Source organism: Dipteris shenzhenensis, chromosome 22 (assembly GCF_047967505.1).
Source record: "Dipteris shenzhenensis isolate YYH24624 ecotype China chromosome 22, Dip_SZ_1.0, whole genome shotgun sequence".
NCBI classification, from domain to species: domain Eukaryota; kingdom Viridiplantae; phylum Streptophyta; class Polypodiopsida; order Gleicheniales; family Dipteridaceae; genus Dipteris; species Dipteris shenzhenensis.
The window spans coordinates 8,965,459-8,977,841 of NC_141617.1; positions in this window are offsets into that span (position 1 = coordinate 8,965,459).

Genomic DNA, 12,383 nt, shown 5'->3' on the forward strand with positions numbered 1-12,383 from the left:
GTTGATCCGACTACCGTCCTCATAGCTATAAAGAGGCGACCTCCCCAATCCATTATATCAGATCAGTTCACCTAGTATCTGTCTAGATTGCCATCTAAGCTCCACTGTGGGAGCGCATGGGTGGATGGAGCCATCATCTATACATCAGTATTGAAGGAAAAGTTTGTTCCTCTCTAGTTTGTTGTGTACTCTCTATTCTTTATTCAGTTTCTATTCCGCTGCGCCGTGTAATTTAATAGTTGTTCCGTGAGGCACTGGGAGAGAACTCGGGAGAGAACTCAACCTTGTGTTGAGCCTCTAGTAACTGTGCACAACCTTCTGCACTGGGAAGGAACTCAACTTGGTGATTAACTCTAACACACTAAGAGCATGCGTCAGTGTACTGGAGGTCACCACCATATTGATTTCCCTGTCCGTTGTCGAATGTTATGCTCGATTGAGCTCACCTCCAAGTTGAGTTCCCTTTTCTAGTGCCTTGACTTCGAAAGTTGCTATGAAAAAGGTTATTTCAATTACGAGGTGCTCATATTGTCCCCTGCATACGCGGAGTTCCACGTTAAAATTGTAAGAAAGTCCTACCTACGATAGCACTATGAGGTGCTCGTATTGTCCCCTACATACAAGGCACTAGCTCAAAAGTGTAAGAAAGTGCTAACAAGAGCAAAACATGACACCTAGTCTTGCCACAGTGGTGGTATTGACAAGTGCTTAAAGTAGTGTCACAAAAACAAAGTGCTAGCATCTTTGTATGTAATCTGTTTTGTTAAATGTTTACTTCAAATGTAAATTATTTTGTTTCAATTTCAATATAATACTATTATCGCAAAAACTATTGCATGTAATTTCTTGTTGTAATTTCTTTTCTTTCAATTTCAATGTAGTACCATCATCGCCAAAACTATTGTTGGATGTTACTTCTGTTGGCTCTTTCCTGTGGCTTCCACAGGAAGAGCAAGGTATTCTCAGTATGCAGGGTTCCAAGGCTTTTTGTCACCTACACATATATCGAGGTTGTCATTTGTAGTATACGTGTTGCTTAGGACCTCAAGTCATATTCCAGTGAGAGACGTAGGCTTAAGTGTGGTAAGCAAACATAGTGCATGCATGTGTGAAAGGAACGTGCATCATGTGTAAGAAAATAATACAACGTCTGTGCTCAACAGATAATAAGATCTCGTACGCAAGAGAGAAAACAAGATAGTATGGAGAATCAAAAAATATTTTATTACTGTAGAACTGATACAATAGATGGCGCTGCCTCCCAACCATGTGCTCCTATCAAAGAAGCTTCGATGGCATGCTGGAAACAGTAGAAGACGGAGGCTGGATGCTAAGGAATCAGGGTTGCTGTAGCCAGTGATGAAATGAGCTTCACGGGCTTGCTCTTATATAGCCACCAGTCGGTTGGTTAGGCTCAATTGGGTGACCGACACAGTCCACCCAAAACAGTCGACTGGGGGTCGGGGCCACCGACCATACGATAGAATCAGTGTGCAAAACATAGCAACTAACCTATGGTTACCATTCGGCCCAGAGCCATCCGGGATCATCTGAGCTCCAAACGGGCCCTGAAACCCAAGAGTGGGCTGCCCCGAGAAATGCTCCATCTACCCTCAGTGCAATCAATCAAGGGATGCCTTCCCGTACTTGCATGTAGCCTAGTTGGTGGTGTGCCAACTCTATCTGAAGCCGTCCAGCCATCAGGCCACACATGGCCCCCATCTGGTGTCCAAACTAGGACCTACCGGATAACCGAGCTACTCAAATGCCTTCTCCTCATATGGGGGGCTTACAAGTAGAGTTAGTTGGTTCCCTGTAGTTACACGAGAGTGGAGCATTGATATCTAACACCCCCCCTTAATGTCCACCCGGAAGTGAACATACTTTTTCAACCCAATGCCAAGTCGATGAAGATGCATCTCCAGCAAGTCTCTTCCAAGAGCCTTCATGAAGATGTCCGCAGCATTCTCTGTAGTCGGACAATACACCAAGTCGACCTCTCCATCCATGATGAGCTCACGTACAAAGTGATATTGAATCTCAATGTGTTTTGTGCGAGCGTGGAACACCGGGTTCTTTGCAATCGCCATGCACCTCTGATTGTCACATGATAACTGCATAGGCTTGTTTTGCACTGCACCTATGTCCCCCAAAATCCTCCTCAACCACACTGCCTCGCAAGAAGCAAAGCATGCAGATTTGTACTCGGCCTCGGTAGAAGAAAGAGCAACTGTGGGTTGCTTCTTGCTGACCCATGACACAACTCCAAATCCAAGTGAGAAACAGTACCCTATCACTGATCTCCTGCTGTCCACATCTCCTACCCAATCTGAGTCACACAATCCGGTCAAGATGTTGCCCTTGGTATAGGTGATGCCATAATCAAGTGTGCCTTTGATGTATTTCAGCACCTGCATCCCTGCCCTCCAATGGTTCTCTCGCGGCTTATTGGAAAACCTGCTTAGTACACCAGTCGCAAAATTGATGTCTGGCCGTGTGTTGCACAGGTAAATCAAGCTGCCCACAAGCCTTCTGTACTTCGCTTCATCCACCACTGGTGATGAATCCTCGTTTGAGAGCTTCATGTCAACCTCCATAGGGGTACCAACTGTCTTGCACTCAGCCATGCCAAATGCCTTCAGTATGTCTCCAACATACTTCAGTTGTGAAATGAAAATCTGTTTCGGCTCCTACCAAACTTCAATCCTTAAACAGAAATGCATCAGTTTGAGGTCTATCATTTCAAAATCTCTTCCTAGCAAATGCTTCATCTGCGAGATCTTCTCTTCATGGTTCCCTGTTATGACAAGGTCGTCCACATAAAGGACCACGATCATACACCTGCCTCCTTCTCTAAAGATATATAAATTTGCATCCGATGGGCTCCTCCTGAACCCGTTTTGCAGAAAGTAGGCATCAATTCGCTGGTACCACGCTCATGGGGCTTGTTTCAGCCCGTAAAGTGCCTTCTTCACTTTGCAGACTTTACCTTCTAAATCGGGGATGTCTAAACCTAGTGGTTGTTTCATGTATACCTCCTCCTTGAGATCTCCATTCAAAAAGGTGGATTTCACATCCATCTGAAACACGGGCCAACTTCCCTGGGCAGCTAAAGACAAAAAACTGTGAATTGTGGTTAGTCGAGCTATGGGAGCAAAAGTATCTTGATAATCAAAACCATGTACCTGTGCAAATCCTTTTGCCACGAGCTGAGCCTTGTACTTATCCAATGTGCCGTCGGACTTGTACTTGGTCTTGTACACCCACTTGGTTTTGATTACCTTGCATTTTGGTGGTCAATCCACAAGGTCCCAAGTGTTGTTCTTCATTATGGAGCGATACTCCGACTACATAGCCTCCATCCACCTATCATCGCCCTGTGCCTCTTCAAGACACTTGGGTTCATCAGCACGGATCACTTCTGTCATCAAAGCATAGCTAACTAAGTGTTCCTACGCCCTTCTTTGCTCCTCTAATCTCTTAGACTGGCAGTGTTTGGATGGTTCCTCCTCAATGGCTAGAGGTTCTCTATCGTCTAAAAGCTACTTTACCCACTTCGGGAATTGCTGGTCCCATTGTGGTTCTGCAGGCTATTCTTCATCTTCTTTGTCTTGAATCCTCCCAAGCACCGTTGGGGGAGTTCGGTCTGCTATTGGTGGTGGTACTGGATGGATATCCTAGTCCTTGTTGTCTAGGAAGGAAGCATCCTCCTCCAATTGATGCAGCTGTTCTGAGAAGACCACATCGTGACTTACAATTACCTTCTTGGTAATAGGGTTATAGAGACGGTAACCCTTTGCCTCTTGACTGTAGCCCAAGAAAATACACTTCCGGCTCTTCGGTTCCCATTTGGTCCTGGTAGCATCAGGGACATGCACAAAACAGTTACATGCAAAAACTCTGAAATGTGCAGTTGAAGGTTTCTTACCAAAAAAGGCTTGTAGTGGAGTCATCCCATTCACAACCTTCATGTAGCTATGATTGAGGATGTAAACTGCAGTGCTACATGCTTCAGCCCAGAAAGTCTTTGGCAAATCTTTCCCTTTCATTATACTCCGGCCCATTTTGCAGATGACGTGCATCTTGCGTTCTGCTACTCCATTTTTCTGTGATGTATGTGGTGGGGATTTTTGCCTCTTGATCCCGTGACTTTTGCAGTAACTTTCGAATTCAGTCGATGTGAACTCTCCACCTCTGTCTGATCTCAACTTCTTAACCTTCCTCCTCGATTCTTTCTCGACCATTACATGCCATTCCTTGAACCTACTGAAAGCCTCGTCTTTTGTCTTCAGGAAGTATATCCATATCCTTCTACTGTAGTCGTCGATCAGTGTCATGAAATAGTAGGAACCACCCAAAGCTTCCGTCTCCATCTTTCTGTAGAGGTCCATGTGAACGAGCTCTAGAGGAGCCTTTGCCCTGCTCGCCTCTTTAGGAAAGGGCTGCCGATGCTGCTTGCCCATCATGCAAGCTTCACATACATCGGGCAGATCTGAAATTTCTGGTAGGTCTGCAATCATTCCACTTTTATGCATCTCCTTCAAAGAACTAAGGTTTAGATGACCAAACCTCTCATGAGCTTAGTGTTCTTCACATCCGCACGAGCTCTGAAAGCTGAGAGTTCATAAATGTTGTTGCGCCGTGTACCTTTACCAATGACCTTCCCTTGAAGATCCAGAATCTGTGCACCATTTTTATCGAATTGAACTTTGAGGTCCCGATCCGTGATCGCAGAAATGGACAAAAAGTCCCTCTTGATATCTGGCACATAAAGAACATCGGACAACTATTTTACAACTCCATCTGACTTAAGAGCAATCATACCTTTTCCTTTTGCTGGACATTTTGCATCATTGTCGACTACTACCAGGATGTCATTCCCTACCGACTGTAGAGAGGTATACCAATCCTTCCGACTGGTCATGTGGCGCGATGCACCACTGTCAATGCTCCAAGGTTCATCCACAGGTACATAAATTGCCTCCATGCAAATCTCTTCAATTGCTACAAATAGCTCTATTGGTGCCTGCGCGGACATAGAGGAAGGACATTCCCATTAAAGGGGTATGATGGAATGTAATGCTCAGTCCTTCTTCGATTCCCCAGAATCATCATCTTGAGGGAAGGCCTACTTCATGATGTTGATCTTGAGGGAAGGTGTTGAGAGTTCACACTCAACATCATGTGATCATGTGTGCATAGCACCATCACATGATCATATGTGCATAGCACTAACCTTATAGAGTGCTATAAAGGAAAGGGTTAGATCCCCTAACCCTAACCCTAAATGGGTTTGTATATATTCTATTTTTGTGTACAATTAGTCATTTGTGGTGTGCTCTCTAGTTGTGCCCTCTCTCCTCATCTCCACTCTTCTCCTCTCCCCTCTTCATATTTTGTCAATTTTTTGGGATTATACATGAGTGTTTAAAAGGGCTATTGGTTTTGCTATAGATACCTCCTATTTATGGTTGTGTTGAATTGGACTCCGTTCAATGTTTTTAGCAACACACCTTGAACTTCAGATTCTTTTAGTGGTCTTGGCATTGCTATGGGGACACTGCCACTTGTGTAATTCTTGAAGTACTTCGGCACTTCTTGAAGATCAGCCTTTGATGGTGTTGAACTAGCCTAACATGTGCCTTGTGTATGGGGTGGCATAGTATTATAACAATTTGTTTGGCTCTTGGACTTTTTTTTTTTTTGGTGAATTCTCTTGATCGATCTTCATATGCACATGTGGCTTATACTTTCTAACCTTCTTACACTAGGAACTGTGGGGTAACTTTTCCACTGGTAAGGTGTTCCCAAGTAAGGGTTCATTTGCTGCGCATACTCCATCCAGTCCCTCAGGGGACCATTCAAGTGGCGGTGGTTCTGATTTTGAGGGAGCTAGCTTTGCAAGATATAATTCGACGATCCTTGTTTGGACTCGTTTGAATTCATTGAAGTGTTCGGCCTTGGCTTTTCTGTGATTTCCTCCAGCTTTCTTGCGGGATCTTACTCTATACACACATTTTGTGTTGCTTGATTCCTTGTTGATGCAAAGCTAATAAAGATGCATTCAATTTTTGGCCTGACGGTCCCGTTCTTCACCCTACATATGTCTTTCTTGCCGCTAAGGTCTTTGACCTTTATACTTTTTTTTAGTAGCCAGCACATTTGGTGGATATGCCAGGTAGTCTTCTTTTTCTCATAAAAATCTACATTCAACATTGACATGGAGAACGATCAGGAAAATTGGCTTAGCCTATCCCACATTCAAACCACACTTGATATCCTTGCCACGGTCCTATAAAAAATAGCCCAATGAACTCTCAACCTAGAAAATCTCACATCATGAATTTCCATGGCAGAAGCTTCTAATAGAGGTCACATGTGAAGTCTTCAGCCATGAATCACATGTCATGGGGATCTTGGGGGAATGCCGTCAAAGCCTCTACTCTCGAACAACTCTTTGTGGGAGCTCCATATGCACAAACCATCTGCTTGTGTCACCCAAACATCTATCGGATCATGTGCATTTGATTCCATGAGGGGACGGAAAAGAGGGGTGAAGGGAGGGAAAGTGGAATGAGAGCATGAGGGGGAGGAGATGGGGGTAGGGAAAGAGTGGCAATCACAAGACAACTTAGCAAGAAAGAGCAAGAAGACCCAATGCAAGAGAATGAGAAGAAGAAAGAGCCTTTATTACAAACCTTGCAAGCACAAAATGAAGACCAAAGTCAAACTTTTGGCCTTATATACACATACACCATTTAAAGGGAGGGCTAACCCTTATGCTCCAAGGGAATTATCATCTGCTACTCCTCATGCCCTCTCCCACATTTCTGCTTTCTCATCATAGTACAAGAACTATTAACTGATGTGGTGGTTAACATGCCCCCCTTCCTATTCACAATCCATCCATGGATTGTGCTTGGTGCATAATAATGGTATTGACATGACCTGTAGCCAGCTTGTGGAGCATGTTGCATGGAAACCAGTTCGCTATTGACTCCAAGTCACCTGATTAAATGTAGGGAGCCACATCTGGGTCTTGGAGTGCCTGGTACACTGCTACATTATGATAGTAAAGTCTGTAGTCTTTTGCATTGCATTTGAATTGCGAATGTAGCACCATGCATGCCTTGTAGTTGTTCTAGCCAGCCAATCCTAGCCAAGAGGGGAGAATCTAGTGACTTGTATTCCGTATTTAGAGAAGTTCAAGACCTCTATTGTGTCTTGGATATGGTGTTTCTAGAGGTGCACGTAGTGGAATGTTGAGCGAATACTCTGGCTCATGGAATTGATCTTGCTCCATATGATCGGGTAGAGGCATGGAGATTGTGTATGAGATGTTCAAGGGGTAATGGAATGAGGAAGAGCAGAGGGAGCTTCCCATGAGAGTTCCTCAGTAGCAGATAAGAGGTCGTAAGCACTTACAGAGTGTGAGGAGATGGTGGACATGTAGATTAAAGAGGGGTAGAAATGATTGCGGGAGTGTTTGGACGTTGTGAAATTTTGAACAAAAACCCGATAGGGTTTTGGTATGAGAGCAATTGAGGTCCTAGAGAATGAGGCAAGCTATCTATACAGGGGACCTATTTAAAATAGCGGGTCAGCTTTAGCAATAGTGTAGCAACAACGACTGGCTTTAATAAAGCAATGACTACCGTTAACAAGGAATATAGTAGCAACTCAATGTTAATAAAGTAACAGGGTAGCTTTATCAAAGCAGTGATTGGCATTAATGGGATAGCATTTCATAGCATTAGAGGTAGGACATTATTAGTAAAGTATAGCAAGTGGTGTTAATATGGCAGCGACTGGCTTTATTCTTAGCGCAACGAGTGAGGAGTTTCTATGTTATCCGTATAGCAATGATCAATTCAATCATTGCTGTTTGGCTGATTCTAATGGACTCCCTCAGTGTGTGCAAGTGCATACAAAGTGATGAAGATGATGCGGTGGATAAAATTGAAAGCATTACAACGTGACCCTGGCCATGTGTTGGTGTGTGAATGACTTGGTGAATGGAGTGCAAGTGGACACATGAAGCCTAGTCACCTAGTAGTGATGGACTAAACTGTTACAATGGGGAGGACTGGACTAGGAATGGTGAAGACTCATCTGACCCAAGGATGATGTGGCATGGACCCTGCTCTATTCTCTCCTAGGATGTAGACTTGCTATTCTCACCTAGATTTGTGCATGGACGATGGACTGCAATTATTAAGACTCAGAGTACCTAGAATGTCTCCAGGTGGCCTATTTGCTCAGCACACTTATGAAGACTGCACATGAATCCTGGAGAAGTTGTGTCACACATTTGTTGGTACTATCTTGATTGGAGAACTGCCTGATATCAGCATTAACATGTGGGATCCATTGATATCTAGTGGTCTTGGTGAGGGGATTGGTGTATGTCTTAGATGCTTGTAGTGCAAAAACAATGGTACGTCCAATAGGTTATTGTGTTGTTACCATTTTTGGAGCCAGGTTCTTGTGTTACTACTATGGTCCATGTTTTAGATAGTGTAGGATGTTGAGTGGTAGCAAGTGGGGACGTGCATGCCTTGAGAACCCATATGAAGCTATTGCCCTGATGGCTTCCAATAACTGCTTAGGTACCCCACTTGTAATGGCACTTTTGGTGACCCTTTATTGGTTGGTGTTCTCTTGAACTGTTTCTCTTTGGGCATGCGATTGGAGCTTTTATGGGTGCAACAGGAGAGTGGAGAGGTGAAAATGTACCTTGACTCTTTCTTAGCATGATATAGGATGTGGAAGCTAAGATTGTATCCTTTGGGTGCTAGTATGACGCTTGCTCTTATGTGCACTCACTACAGCTGAGGTAGGCCCATCATACTTCATTGATGTAATTGTCATTGGCCTTGGAGCAGAGGCGGTGGTTGATGAGGAAGCCATTATTGGGACCGTTGTGATCATAGGCTACTTTGCCGGCCTTTCTCACTAGGGGATGCTGGAATGGCTTTCTTGTCATTGATTGAGACCACAGATGTGCGGCCATCATTAGTTAGGGTAACCGTTTGTTCTTGCCAATCAATTTGGCAACTGACCGCCCAGCAGCATGTCCTTCCTAGAATGATCCATGGCACTTTCTAGTATAACATAAAATTGACTCTCTACACAATGGTTATTAACTGACAAGGGAATTTCAATACAACCGATAGTGGGGGAAATTTTGCCGTTCACTACATGAACTAGAATGGGTTCAAGAGTCACCATGAAGGTTAGGAACTGAATACACATGTCATATGAGATTTGAGCTTTGGTTGGCACTCGGATCAATGAAAGTGTCAGCTGAGCAGATTGTTTCTATGCACAACTAAAAATCAGCTTGCACCCTTGCGGGGGCAACTATTAGGTCCTCCATGGGGTTTAACCCTTCCATGGATGCCTTATAAATCGATATAAGCCCTAATGTTTTTGCTTTAGCTGTAGCTTCTTCTAATGCTTTTTGCTTCATCCAAGAAAACTTCAATTTTATTTTCTTTTCCCAATGGATGGCATGTAATGTTTACAATGTTAAAGGGTCGCAGTAGCGCTTAAGCTTACTACCATTAATGTATATGTCCATCTCAGTGCCATCCAGGGTTGGAATTCTATAGGACCCCTAACGTGTAATCTTTACAACTCAGTATGGACCCATGCCATGATACTTTAGCTTTCGCTTGCTATTTCTAACAGTATATAAAAGAGCGAGATCACCCTCTTTCAAATCCTTATTGTGCAAGTTGCAAGTCAAACCATTTTTTGTGGTGTAGCTTTTCCACGTTTATGCCATAAGCTACTCTTAGCCTCATTTCATTAAGCTTTTCCAGCTCGATTAATCTCTTAGGAATTGCCTCGTTGGATATTCGATCCTTAACCATGACTCTGATGCTTTGCACAATAAATTCCATGGGCATAGCTACCTCTACCCCACACGCGAGGCTAAAGAGTGTGTAGTTCATTGCCACTTTGTAGGCCATCCGATTGGCCCATAGTGCTACAGTGAGTTTGTGTTCCCAATCGTTGCGGTTGGCCTTAACCGTGCACATCATAATGTGGCACAAAAACTTATTTGAGCTCTCAACCTAACCGTTTTCTTGGGGGTAATATGGAGTGGACTGAACAGATGCACAATGAGGAACTCACTCATCAATACTTGAATTGTATCATTCACAAAGTGGATCCCTTGATCACTCACAATCTCTAATGGAAGGTTGAAGTGGGATATTACATTTTGTATGGGAACTTCGCGGTGGTCCTTGCATCCACTTTCCTTGTGGCTCTAGCCTCTGCCCATTTGGTGAAATAGTTCATGGCCACTATAATATAAAGATCCTAAGTCCCTTTAGCGGTTGGACTGATTGGACCAACAAAATCTATCCCCCACTTTTCAAAGGGATGGTCAATTGAGAGCTCTAGTCAAAGGCATGTAGTCCTGCTTGTGTGGTATGGAGACACGTTGGCAAGGATCACATTTTTTTACAAACTCGGAGATATCCATGAAGAGCGTTAGCCACCATAATCCAACTTGTAACACCTTACGGTCCGTAAGCTCTCCTACAAAGTGGCCACCGACAATGCTAGAATGAGCTTCTTCTAGGACTTCCACAAACTCATCTTCCTAGACACATTGAGACATAATACCATCTTTTCCCATCCAATACGGTTGTTCGGCTATCAATTTATATTGGGCCGCATCTTTGATCAATTTTCTAGCCCTATCCTTATTGAGTTTTTTGTCTTGAGGGAGCCCATTTGCTAAGAAGTGTTCGATCTCTTGTGCCCGCTTAGGAACCAAGTCCACCAAGAATAATGGGGAATATGGAAGATTGTCTTCCACTCCTATCACATGAGTTCTCCATTAGGGATCTAGGGCATATGATTAGCCACCATGAACTGCATACATCCTTTCATAACAGCCACTATGAAGTCACATTTTAGGAGGATAAGCTTCCATCGGGGGTGATACGGCCAATCATGCATGGTTTATGGACTAAGTAAAGAAGAGGCTGGTGATCTATGAAAAAGACAACTTGTTAGCTAACAAGTAATACCTAAACTTTTTAACTGCATACACCATGGCAAGTCCTTCACGTTTGGTTGTGGTATAGTTTTGAAATTGTTCAATTCTGGTGGCTAGCAAAGTATATTCGATAATACAAGTTAAAGTCACCTGGCTGTGCCACTACACACTTCATTACAAATTTTGAGGCATCAATGTGAACACAAAATACCAAGTCACAATTTGGTGCTCATAGAATAGGGGCGGATTCCAAGACCAACTTAAGGGTCTCATAGTATAATTGGCACTCTTTTATCCAATTGAATACAATTAGCAATTCATACAGAGGGTGGGCAATCTTAGAATAATTATAAATAAATTGATAGTAGTAGCTCGTATGCTCAGTGATCGCTATACACCCTTTGCATTCGTGGGTGGGGGTAATTCCAAAATAGGCTTAATCTTATCATAGTTAGTGGAAATTCCATTCTTGGACATGACGTGCCCGAGTATTATTACTCTGTGCTTTACCCAGAACTAGCAATTCAAGGGATTGAGGGAGACTCGGTAGAGACGACATCTCTCAAATACAAGTCTCAAATACTTGAGATGATCATCCCATTAAGAGTGAATGCGCAAATCATCTAAGAAAACCTCTAGAAAATCCCTCAACTATTACTTGAAGGTGGTGATAATTAGCTGCTGGAATCTTGCAAGAGTGTAATTGAGTCCTAAAATCATCACTTTTGAATCATACGCTCTTCATTCCATGGCAAATGTTGTTTTGTGCTAATCTTGAGGTGCTATAGACACGTGATTGGATCTTGAGAACCCATCTAAGAAGTTGTATGCTTCTTTGCCTGCGACCCTTTCTAAGACATGCTCTATGAAGGGCAAGACATAATGATCCTTATGAGTGGTAGCGTTTAATTTCTTGAGATCAATGCATACCCTGACTTTGCCATTCTTTTTTAGTACAATGATGATGGGGGACACCCAATCGGTATGCTCGATCTCATAAATGAACCTTGTGTCGACATGTTTTTGTATCTCCTCTTGGATGATCATTGTGTCTTTTGGGTTCATGGGATAGGGTCATTGCCATACCGGCCTGATGCCATCCATCATGGGATCGTAAGCTGCACTACCTTTGGTGGCATGCCCTTCATGTCCGTTACTTCTAGGCAAAACAATATTGAAACTCATGTAACAAGGTTAGCAAGGCCTGTTCTTTCTCGGGAGTCAAATCATCAGCTATGTAAACTGGCTTAGGGTCCTCTTGTATATTAGCCAGGTTCACCTCCTTGACCTTAGCAGGACCATCATACCCATTTTGGTCTCCTTGTTCGACTAACCTTTTAGCCTATTCTAGCACTATTATGTG